This window comes from Pinus tabuliformis, chromosome 4_1, assembly GCF_031772625.1.
Source record: "Pinus tabuliformis cultivar Carrire ecotype Pingquan chromosome 4_1, CPIR1, whole genome shotgun sequence".
NCBI classification, from domain to species: Eukaryota; Viridiplantae; Streptophyta; class Pinopsida; order Pinales; family Pinaceae; genus Pinus; species Pinus tabuliformis.
This window is the reverse complement of record NC_142303.1, coordinates 738,000,921-738,011,645: the sequence shown is the minus strand read 5'-3', so window position 1 is coordinate 738,011,645 and position 10,725 is coordinate 738,000,921. Positions and strand designations below refer to the sequence as shown.

General features: G+C 41.0%; 1 pseudogene; it reads left to right on the top strand.

Annotated features, from left to right (window-relative positions):
- The first annotated feature begins 468 nt into the window (after positions 1-468).
- On the top strand, positions 469-1,014 carry LOC149178264 (heat shock protein 90-1 pseudogene; annotated as a pseudogene).
- Positions 1,015-10,725: the final 9,711 nt, after the last annotated feature.

Here is a 10,725-nt window from a genome sequence, read left to right as displayed (position 1 = left end):
GAGATTGCAGCGGGAGTTATGCGGCTGTGAAGAGCCGTATGTAATTGGTTTACGTAACAGAGTCGTCTTCACTTGGATCACTGTTGGTTTTAATGAATTGCAACGGGTGGCATATGGGCAGAGGACGTGGTAGAGGTGGCAGCATAGAACCGAATTTGAATTCCCCTTCTTCAGGTACGCCGAACACATCAAACTGTCAGTTAATAACTCAATTTCTTCACGCGGCGGCAAAAAAGAGGCTCCAAAGAACTGAAGATTTCTCCCAGACCGCCACGAATTTCCTCAAACGGTTTCTGGGTTATCTAATTAACCCACCTGGAAAAAAAACCCATGTTTTAGTTTTTTGAAATTCGTCTCCATTTGGTCAAATCGAACGTTTGAAGTTTGACATTTTTTCTGTGTTTACGCATTTTTCCTGAGTTAACAGTTCTGCATTCGGCTGTGAAATTGATTTTGAAAATTTTTTATATGGAATACTTGGAGGAGAGGCGGCTGAAGGATCTGATCAAGAAGCATTCCGAGTTCATTAGCTACCCCATTTATTTGTGGACTGAGAAGACCACCGAGAAGGAGGTCAGTGACGACGAAGAGGAGACAGAGGAGAAGAAGGAAGATGAAGGGGATATCCAGGAAGTGGAGGAGGAAAAGGAGAAAGATAAGAAGAAAAAGAAGGTAAAGGAAGTGTCGCATGAATGGAGTCTCGTCAACAAGCAAAAACCCATCTGGATGAGAAAGGAAGAGTATGCATCGTTCTATAAGAGTCTCACCAATGATTGGGAGGATCACTTGGCCGTGAAGCATTTCTCTGTAGAGGGTCAATTGGAGTTCAAGGTTGTTCTCTTTGTTCCGAAGAGGGCTCCATTCGATCTCTTTGATACAAAGAAGAAGCTCAACAATGTTAAGCTTTATGTGAGAAGGGTTTTCATAATGGACAACTGTGAGGAGTCTTGGGAGGTAATAGGTACAGGAGCGGGGGAAAATACTCATGTTGAAGAAGGCATTGTGAAGGTGTGAGATGAGAATGAGAAGCTGAAGAAGATGGTGGTAGTTTCACACTGTTGACCCTTATCAGAGATCTATGTGGGAGACAAGAAATTCCAATCCAACCATAGGAAAGACACACCAATAAAGAACACACTATTTGAAGAGTCACGAAGCCACAACGAAAACTAGGAATGGAGATAGCCATAGATTGTTTTTCTTCTGTTTTTTTTTTTTCTTTTTTTTCTTTTCTTTTTTTCTTGAATCAATTGAAGTGATGAAGTTTATTTTGTCTCCTATTTTTTCTTTTAACAATTCTTTTTCTGATCCTCCAGATCACACAAAGTGCAGGAGGAGAGCATACTCAAGAATTATTAACCTTTTTTTTTCAGATGTAAGAAATAAGGTCTCCTAATTACACTTCCCCGGCAACGGCGCCAAAATGTCTAGTCAATTTAATGTCTTAAATTGCTCTACATAAATTATCAATCCGGGTATCGTAAACTGATGAAGTGTGGTGCACTATATGTGCTTAGTTAACCTTTCTCTTACTTCGTTGTTTTATAGTTTATTTTGTTTTTAGGGTTTTGTTCTTGTTGGTTTTCTAAGGTCTTAAGAATACTTTTAAAGGACAAGTATGGATAAAGATTTCAAGACAAGGCCTATGTCCTTAATGGTAACTTCCAAAACTTAGCACTTCAAAAGAACTTAAAACATGTTATTGATGGAGTTAGTATTTAAACAAAAGTGTAAATATACAACTAGTTCAATCAAAATAAAATGCAATAATCAAATAATGAGAGAATGACTATGAGACCCAGTATCCTTGCTGCTTCAGCAAAAGGACAAGATGATTCTATCACGTCATTAGTTCATTAAAAGGCTATGTGCATCACTAATCTACAATCAACTTGAAAGCAATTTATGTACAATAATATACATGTTAAAAAGAAAATAAAATGCAGTAATTCAAACTGTACATTAATATACATGAAAATCAGAAAAAGAAATACAAGAAATTAAAGTGACAACTATACAAGGCAGGGGCCCCCTACCACCTATGAAATCAAATGCTTAAAGGAAAATAAAGACATCAAATAAAGAACTAATGACATCGGCCCAGTATCTATGCTGCTGATTTAAAATGAAAATGAAATGTGAAATCTAAGTGACACTACATAAAGGAGACAAATCACACTACTTTAACCTTTTTGCCTTTCAGCTAGATTTATCATGTGATAACAGTTATGAACAAGTCAGCAATGTGAGTCTTAAAGCAAACTAAACCAAGCTGTACTAAGTGATATTTTGGCTCCAATAAAGTTATTTGATTATGGAAAAAGAACCATCAATAGATGAACAACTTGATATCTAAGAGCAGAAAGTAAAGTGCAAGTTAAAGAAATGATACTAATGAAAATCAAACTAGAAAAATAAAGGTCAGCAACATAGACAAAATGATCACATATGCCATTAGTCATGAAATCAAAGCAAAATTAAACACACTTGCATGAATTAAAATTGCATGAATGAAAAATCTAATCTACCTTACATTCTACAAAGCAATATTTACAAAATGAAATCTACTCTACTTACATCCTAATATGCTCCATGACATCTACTTCACATCTCCTTCCATGTTGAGAACATCAAAGCTTTATTCAATTTCTTCAAAAGTAAAAAGTACAAAAGCTTTCAAAAGCCATGGGACTAACAAGCTAAAAGGACTAAGAAAAGACTAGCAAATGAAGGAGAGAGATCTCCTATTTATACAAAAAGATGAGAGCCATCTCATTAATGAGAATCCATGAATCTCTCCCTCTTCCTCTAGAGTCCTAATCAAAATAGGAACTGATAAGACACATGTCTTCTTAGAGTTACAATACAATTAGGAGATGTGACACATATCCTCATGATCCCATGATTCTTTCCAACCAAATTCGAATTTGGCCTTGGGGTGTCACATAAGGGTCTTCTAGAAGTCTCCTTTCAACCTACACATGTCAACAACCTCAACCCATTTGTTAGGTATAAGCATATGCACATTATTTTCTAATGTTTAACCACAAATTCACTTAAAAGGTTTAGAAATAATAAAGATTGGAAAAACATAAAGGTGGCCCAATGATAATGAAAGTGGGATGAATGTGGTGACATAGTAGTGAAATGGAGATGAAATGGAGGTGATATAATGGACATAATAGTGAAAGTATAATGCAAATGAATGACATTTTCAAGACTCAACATATATCAGCAAGGAAAGGATGCAAGGTGAAGGTAAAAAGCTAAAGCCTATCAAGTATGGACCCTTTAGGATACTTGAGAAGATTGGTGAAAATGTGTTTCGCCTTGATCTACCAGCTTACATGGACATCTACTCAGTCGTAAGTGGAGATTGCTTGAGATTGTTTGAACCTTCAACGATTGAGGACCCTAAAGAGCAGAGTCAATTGCCTTCTATTGATGACTTGCTACCTGAATATCTCAATGAGTTGCAAGAAGACACAGTGCTGGGCAGGAAGGTAAGGACGACCCGCAAGGGAAATGTCGAATACCTCAGGATTGGGCTCAAAGGTTCAAAGCTAAGCAGCGCAAAGTGGATTGAGATTGGACAAGTGAAGAAACAGTATCCTCACTTAGTCGATGCTTGAAAACCAACTTTTGGTGGTCCAAAAGCTTTTTCAGTGGGAAGGCCGTGATCCAAATTGGATCCATAGAACACTGTCAAAGAACCATGACTGTATTAGGTCAAAACAAAACTCTAAAGAATCCAAAACAGCGATCAAAAAACACCCTGAACCAGTGGCAATGGCAGCCAGCGTGGAATGACGAGTACCTCGGTCAAAGCGAGATGACCGAGGCCCATGGAGACCGCATAGGAGGTCAAAGTAGCCCCCGGGAGCCCCGGATCGGGAAACAGAGGTGGTTTTTGATGCGCGATTAGTGCGCATCGCTGGGCGAATAGGGCCAAAATGGAGGAAGCCCGAGCACTTGGTCGTGTTGGGAACTGGAGAACCACAGGTGGAAAAGGTAAAAGCGCTAAAAGTACAAAGGCGAGACCCGCGCACTGGAAACCGGCGGTTTTGATCAGGGCGCCCTTAAATGGTAAGAGGTTTTGGACAAGAGTGAAGCGATTCCATACATCGATTGATGCGTGGCAGGCGGAGGTGAGAGAAAACCGCCATTGATCGCACACTATTGGTCGAGCAAGTCAACTGCACGAAACGTGCGTATGGCATCGGATCTAGAGGGCTCAAATCGGACGACTGAGATCGCGCCCGATGGAGGAAGTGGAACCAACAGGGAATTAAGCCGCATTTTAGAAGGTATTTGGAATCCGTCTGACCACCATGGTGGAGGAAGAATGCATCCACGACATAACTAAAGAAACGAACCAACGAAGCAAGCTGGTGTCGTTTAGAGGAGGACAAGTGGCCACTCCCTGAGCGTTCATGATGATGCCAAACAGGGAACTCCAAGCACAGCTGCAGAAGGTGAATCGACAAAGGCAGCAGAGGAATCGAACAAGCATTGGAACGAATGGCTAAAATCCATGAACAGAGACAGGATACACAGGGAATCAGTCATCAAGAGGGACAGAGAACCCCAAAGAGACAGAGGAAGAGACCAGAATCCCAAGAGGAGGATGGAACACAGAGAAAGAAGGCAGTAAAGCAAAGCAAAAGAGGATAGAGGGCTGAGCTGACCAAAGGCAGCATCGAGCACCAGAGGCTTGAGAGATTCGAGCCATCCCAGAGAGGATCTGTCTGGGCTGAGCACCACATTGGGCTCTCCCCTATAGACCAAAAGGTCACAGAGATGGTAGGAAGAAGAATTCTGTGTACTCAAGTGGCTTGGGGAATCCAAGAACCACCCTGCCAAGCAAACCTGCTTCAGGAGAACTCACATTGAGTCCCTGCATTGTAATTCTCTGCTTAAAGACACAATAAAACAAGGCCACCACTGAAAGCTGGACCGGAGATGTAGCCCTGGAGAATAGGGTGAACTCCTTATTAAATTTCTTATGTCTTTGTGTTTGCTTACTGTATTTCTCTGCTATCTTTCCATTTAAATGTCTATGTATTGGAAATCTGATCAATTCGTTGCTTAAATAACACAGAACACACACCAGCACATAAGTTTGTAATACCTTAGTTTAATAAATCTTTAACTAATGTCACTCATAGGGTGAATATCAGATCAATCTGAGTGACACATGGCACTGGTCAGAAGATGCCACGTGGAATGACATGACATCACTTCGGCAATCAGAGGTTTCCAATGGTTGGCTCATGTGCCATGATGAAATTTCACCGGGATGCGGGATAGCAGGTGGTCACAAAGGCTTAAGGGAACCAAGGGACAAGGCTTAATAGATGGTTCCTATCGCCTATCGGTAATCAATGATCGGAGGTTTGCGATGGTTGGCACATTGGCCACATTTGGAAATCGTCGATTAAAGGGCTCTGACATGGGGGTTAGCATGTAGTCGCGAAGTGTTCAAGAACCAATGGTTAGGGCTGAACAGAGGGGCCTATCGAAATCGATGATCAGCGATTTGTGGTTGCTAGCATATGGGAAACAAGTGGAAATCCCCGATAAAAGGGCTCTGATGGTGTTAGCACTTGGTTCTAGAACACACAAGAAACCAAGGGCTCAGAGCTTTAACAATAGAAAAAGGCCCCCCTGCGGAGCGCTGAAAGATTTAACGCCTTAAGGCCAAGCCCCCAGTCATCACCCTCGGTCCTATGGTGCGAATTGTGCATTAAGGGCTGATTGGAATGAGCTTAAAAATTGGATATCAACGATCACAGATTTGTGGTTGCTGGCACATTGGCAAAAAATGAAAAACGACGATATAGGGGGCTCTCATATTGTTGGCGCTTGGTCACCGAACCAAGCCCTATGGTGGAGATATAGTAAGGGTCTAATGCAAAAGGGGATAGACTTGATCAGACGTCGGAAATCGGCTATTTCATAGTGTTACACCACTACACAGCATTGCGATGAAAAGATCTAATATGATGGTACAGGGTGCCATTAAGATGTATGAATCGACAGTTGTAGTTTTGAATTCAGAACTGTAAGTTTGATGGTCGAAGACCTCCCATGCACACATTGTAAATAAATGAAAAATAGAAAAGCCATTTTTAAGTACTGTAAACCATGAAGAGGCATGGAGAGTCTTAGTGGAGTGTGCAGGTGGACTAAGATTAAATTCTCAGCATGGAGAGCCTCAGTGATGTAAGAGTGGTAAATAAAAAGGACTGTACATGGTTTGAGTGTGCAGTGGACTGAGAATTAATTCTCAGTATGGAGGATATTGTCAATCAGGTGTCCATTCTCAATGAATACAGTGGTAGAGACAAATACCGACATAGACAGCAAAGTACAGGGTCATGTCGAGGTACAGTGCACAGTCCTAAATAAGAATAGTGTGAACAGCAAAGGAATAAATCCCAAGAGCTCGATTAAGCATGGGGTGAATGCAACATTGTTGTCTGAGACGCTAAGAGGAAAACTCTCTAAGTGTGAGCACTGTTGTGAGAGCCAATTCTACATGTAAAGGCTGACAGTGTCTTAGCAAAAGAAAAGAGACCCCGACAACAGCACTCTATGTGTAAAATTTGATAGTTGCTTGTGTTGTATGTGTAAGCCTGAAAGTGTTTGCGCTCTGTGATAAAGGCTGAAGTGGTTGTGTTGTGTGAGTAAGGCTATGTGTGTGCCTTTATGAGCAGAAAGCAGAGAGTTGCGTCTGTGTTGTAAGAAGAAAGGTCGAGAGAAAATTATTTGTTATGGAGAGCTGAGTGACCAAGAGATAAGTGCATGTTGTTGAAGGGGCAACGATAGAGCTGCATAGATGGTGATGAGAAACTGTTGTTGAGAAGATGAGTGAGCTACTGAAGATTGTTGTAGAGAGATGCAAAGTGTGGCAAAGTGAGTTGAGATCAAAATTTGTTATCAGGCAGAGTTGCTACCAAACTGGAGTGAACATTCAATTCCTATTTGATGTGTGTTGGTCCCTGCAAAACAAGAAGTTAGTGCTTCCATCTCTAGTGGAGCTTAGGAAGGCTTGGGGGTTGGTGCCTCTTGCAAGTTGATGCTTGAAAATATCCAAGGAGCTGGAAGTTGGTTCTTGCAACAAATTCGTGAGGTTGGTGCCTCACATCTTGCTTCTGAAAAGCTGGACAGGTGTCCACAAACAGAGGGAGTTGGTGCTTCCTGCTAGTCGATGATAGCAAACAATCAAAGGGAGTTGGTGCTTTCTGTGAGTGGGTGCTCACAAAAACATATTGATGTAATAGAGTGGGTGCTCTTAATTTACATCAATAACAAAAAGAAGCTTTGTGTTTTTTTCCCAAAAGGGTTTCCACGTGAAAAACCTTGTGTCTATGTGTATGATGCTTATGGTTTGTTTGCTTGTGTGTTGAGTTTATGTTGCTACCACATTATATATTGTTGTTGGTTATATGGATGAATTCCAAGTTAAATAAGAAAATTAAATTGGCATAAAGAAGTTAAAATTATCCTTAATATTGATTCACCCCCCTCAGTATCAACATTGTTTCCAACAATTGGTATCAAAGTGAGGTTCCTTCATAAATAGCTTAACCGCTAGAAGGTAGATCAAAAGGAAATAATGGCTAATGGAGTTTGGCTAGCAGCAAAAGAAGTTCCATTCTTAGATAGATCATGCCATGAGCTCTGGTATGAAGTCTGGGAGGTTAGAATGGAATCCTACTTGATGTCCTTAGATTGTGATATATGGCTCGCTAGTTTGAATGGAGAAAATGATGAGAAATCCAAGGAGTTATTCCTGAGAGGGATATCTAATTCAGAGGTTGATGAAGTAAGGCATTGTGAGTCAAAAAAGGAAGTGTTGAACAAACTGCAATGTCTGTATGGTGGAGATAGCCATGAGGGTCAAGTAGAGGATGAGGAGACTTACTACTCTGGAAATGAACAAGAACATGGTAATGCTACTGCTCATCACATTTCTACTGATGAGGAATAAGTCTCAGAAGAGAGACCATGTTTCTTAGAAGCTAGCACCTCTGGTGGTGAAGAAAAGGATCTATATGTAAGGAAATTTTCTAGAAATAGGTTGTCCTCGACTCTAAAGGAGGTGAAGCACCTATCAAAGGAAATTATCAAGAAAGAGGAGAAACTAAAAGTCTATGAGCTTAAGAATGGAAAGTTTAGTGAATTATTAGTTGAACTAAATTCTCAACAAGAAGAGGCTAGCAGACTGATTGGGATGATAACCCATTAGTTGAGTGAAAAGGAAGCTTGTTGTGGGAGCCTGCAAAATGAGGTAGTCTCATTGATACATGACTTAGAGAAGTCAAATAAAGAGTTGTCTCAATATCAGAAGCTTGAAGGTTCCAACAACAAACAAAGAAAGGTTGTTGGATAGCAGCAGCAGTAAGGAAAGAAACATCAGCATCAGCTAGATCAGCAGAAGCCCAAGAATAAGCAGCATCAAGTGCAATACAAGCCCAAGCAACAACTGTAGTAAGTGAAGTAGAAGAGGGAATGGCAGCTACAAGGATGAGTGAAAGACAGTAATGCAAGCTGTCATAGAAGACACATGAGGAGCCAGCAGAGGACCCCTCCTCCTCAATGACAAAACCTTCAGAGAAAAGGTAACTTCTGTCAACAAAGGCCTTTTTATGGTTTTTATTTTTCTTGCAATAATTATGGACATAAATCCATAGACTGTAGATGGCATGCATGGAAAAAAAATGTGCTAGGTAGCAGCAACCCAAGGATGCACAAAAAGGCTAGAAGAAGGCATGTTGGCCTAGAGAGGAGTTTTGACAAAAGGGATGTCAAAAAGGGTAACTCCTCTGCCCCGGTCTTAAGCCAAATCAGATGTTATGATTGTGGCAATCTCAGGCACAAGAGAGTTGACTACAAAAATGAGAAGAGACGGAATGCTTCTCATCATATGCATGTGAATGCAGCAGCTCGAAATTTGAAGACAAGGAGAAAGAATAGAGTAGAAACATACTCATATGTCTTCAATGCTTTGTGTCAATAGAGAAAGGTGCATAGAGGAGGAATAAGTCAAAATAGTAATTCTCCTACTCTTGTAGCAAACCCTTCTGAAAGGAAGAGAGGCTCCAAGTGGATTTGGGCGAAGAAAGAGGAGTTGAATGAAAAATTTCCTCTACCCAAGTGCAGCCGAGAGAAGACCCAAACAGGGGTAAAGAAGAAGCAAGAAGGGAATGCTTCTGGCAGAACTCAACCTTTAAAGGTCTGGAGGAAGAAAGAGGATGATCTACTCAGGGGGAGTATATCATTTGTTTCTCTTCAGTGAAGGAATAGAAGGGCCTCAAGGGAGATCGAGGCCATGAAGGATGAACAAAATGGTGCATATGATTGATGAAGGTGGAGTGCAACCAACATGAGGAGGACAGAACGATAAATTTTTTTGTGGGAAGAAGATGGGTTGTATTGGAAGAGTGGAATGATAAGAAGCTCATAGTCTTGTGAGGTCCACAGGATCAGCCCCCAAGAAAAGGCGAGATAGATTTGTATGAGATCAAGGAGCATTGGCTCAGTGGGAGCTACTTTGATAAGCAGTAGTAGGCAACAATGGGAAGCCTCATAAAGGAATACTGCTGAGAAAAGGCAAGGTTTACATCTTTAGTGAAATACTCTTATTTCATTTAAGTTGTAAGTATAATTATGCATAGAAGTCTTGTGTTCATGAAACACAATTAGTGTAAGATTTTTCATGTCCCTTAACCCTTAATTGGTATATCTATGTCAATTGGTTGTGATGGGCTCATGTTGAGAAACCATGTGTGCAAATGGACATTTCTTTTTTAGAAAAGAAATAGAAGAGTTTTCCTGGTATAGTGTTCCACTTGTATCATTTCTTTTGGTGCAAATGGTATGAGTTGTAAAGCAATCCCTATTATATGGGAATGATCTCAAGGGCAGAAGTGGAGATGCTAAAAAATGAGAGCAGTCTTGAAAGAAGAAACAGCAATGTATAATGACGAGCCGAAATGCATCATTATAACTTGGTATTTGCAACAGCAGTAATACCATGTGCAGTTTAATGGGTATCAATATTTTTGATACAAAATATGCATTGGTGGACAGAGTGCTCAGCCAACAGCCATAAGGTGTCCAAAACTGGAAGGACAAATCAAAGGTGGTATATGTTCAAGGGGATAATATCACATTTACCTAGTTTATGGAGTAGCAGCAGAGGCAATGCTGGAAGAGAGGTATGCAAGGTAGAATGCACATCTCGACAGCTAGACTCTGGTCCTCACAATCGGTGATTGCATGAGGAGAGTAAGGCAGCTTGTGGCCCCTTTCCATTGATGTCAAAGGGGGAGAAAAGTTGTGGAGAAGTTGTGATGGCAAGAAGGCCATTGGTGTCTCATGACATGAGATGTGTGGAAGCAGCCTAAGGTTTGGCCATCACTTGGAGAGAAGGATGGTGTGTTGCCATCAATGCCAAAGGGGGAGATTGTTGGACAATTGGCATAGTGTGGATGGCCAGTGGCCTAGTGAAGGCATCTGCAAGTGTGTTGGCATTGATGTCAACAGTCATGTTGGAGTGTGTTGGGCAGTTGGCAGTGCCTAAATGATTGGCAAGAGTGTTGGCATTGATGTCAACCAGAAAAGCTCGGATGCTTGTTGTAGCAGATGACTCGTAGTGATGGCCCAGGATGGAAGTCCATGGTTGTTGCAGGCTTCATGCAGGGGATCACCTTGGTG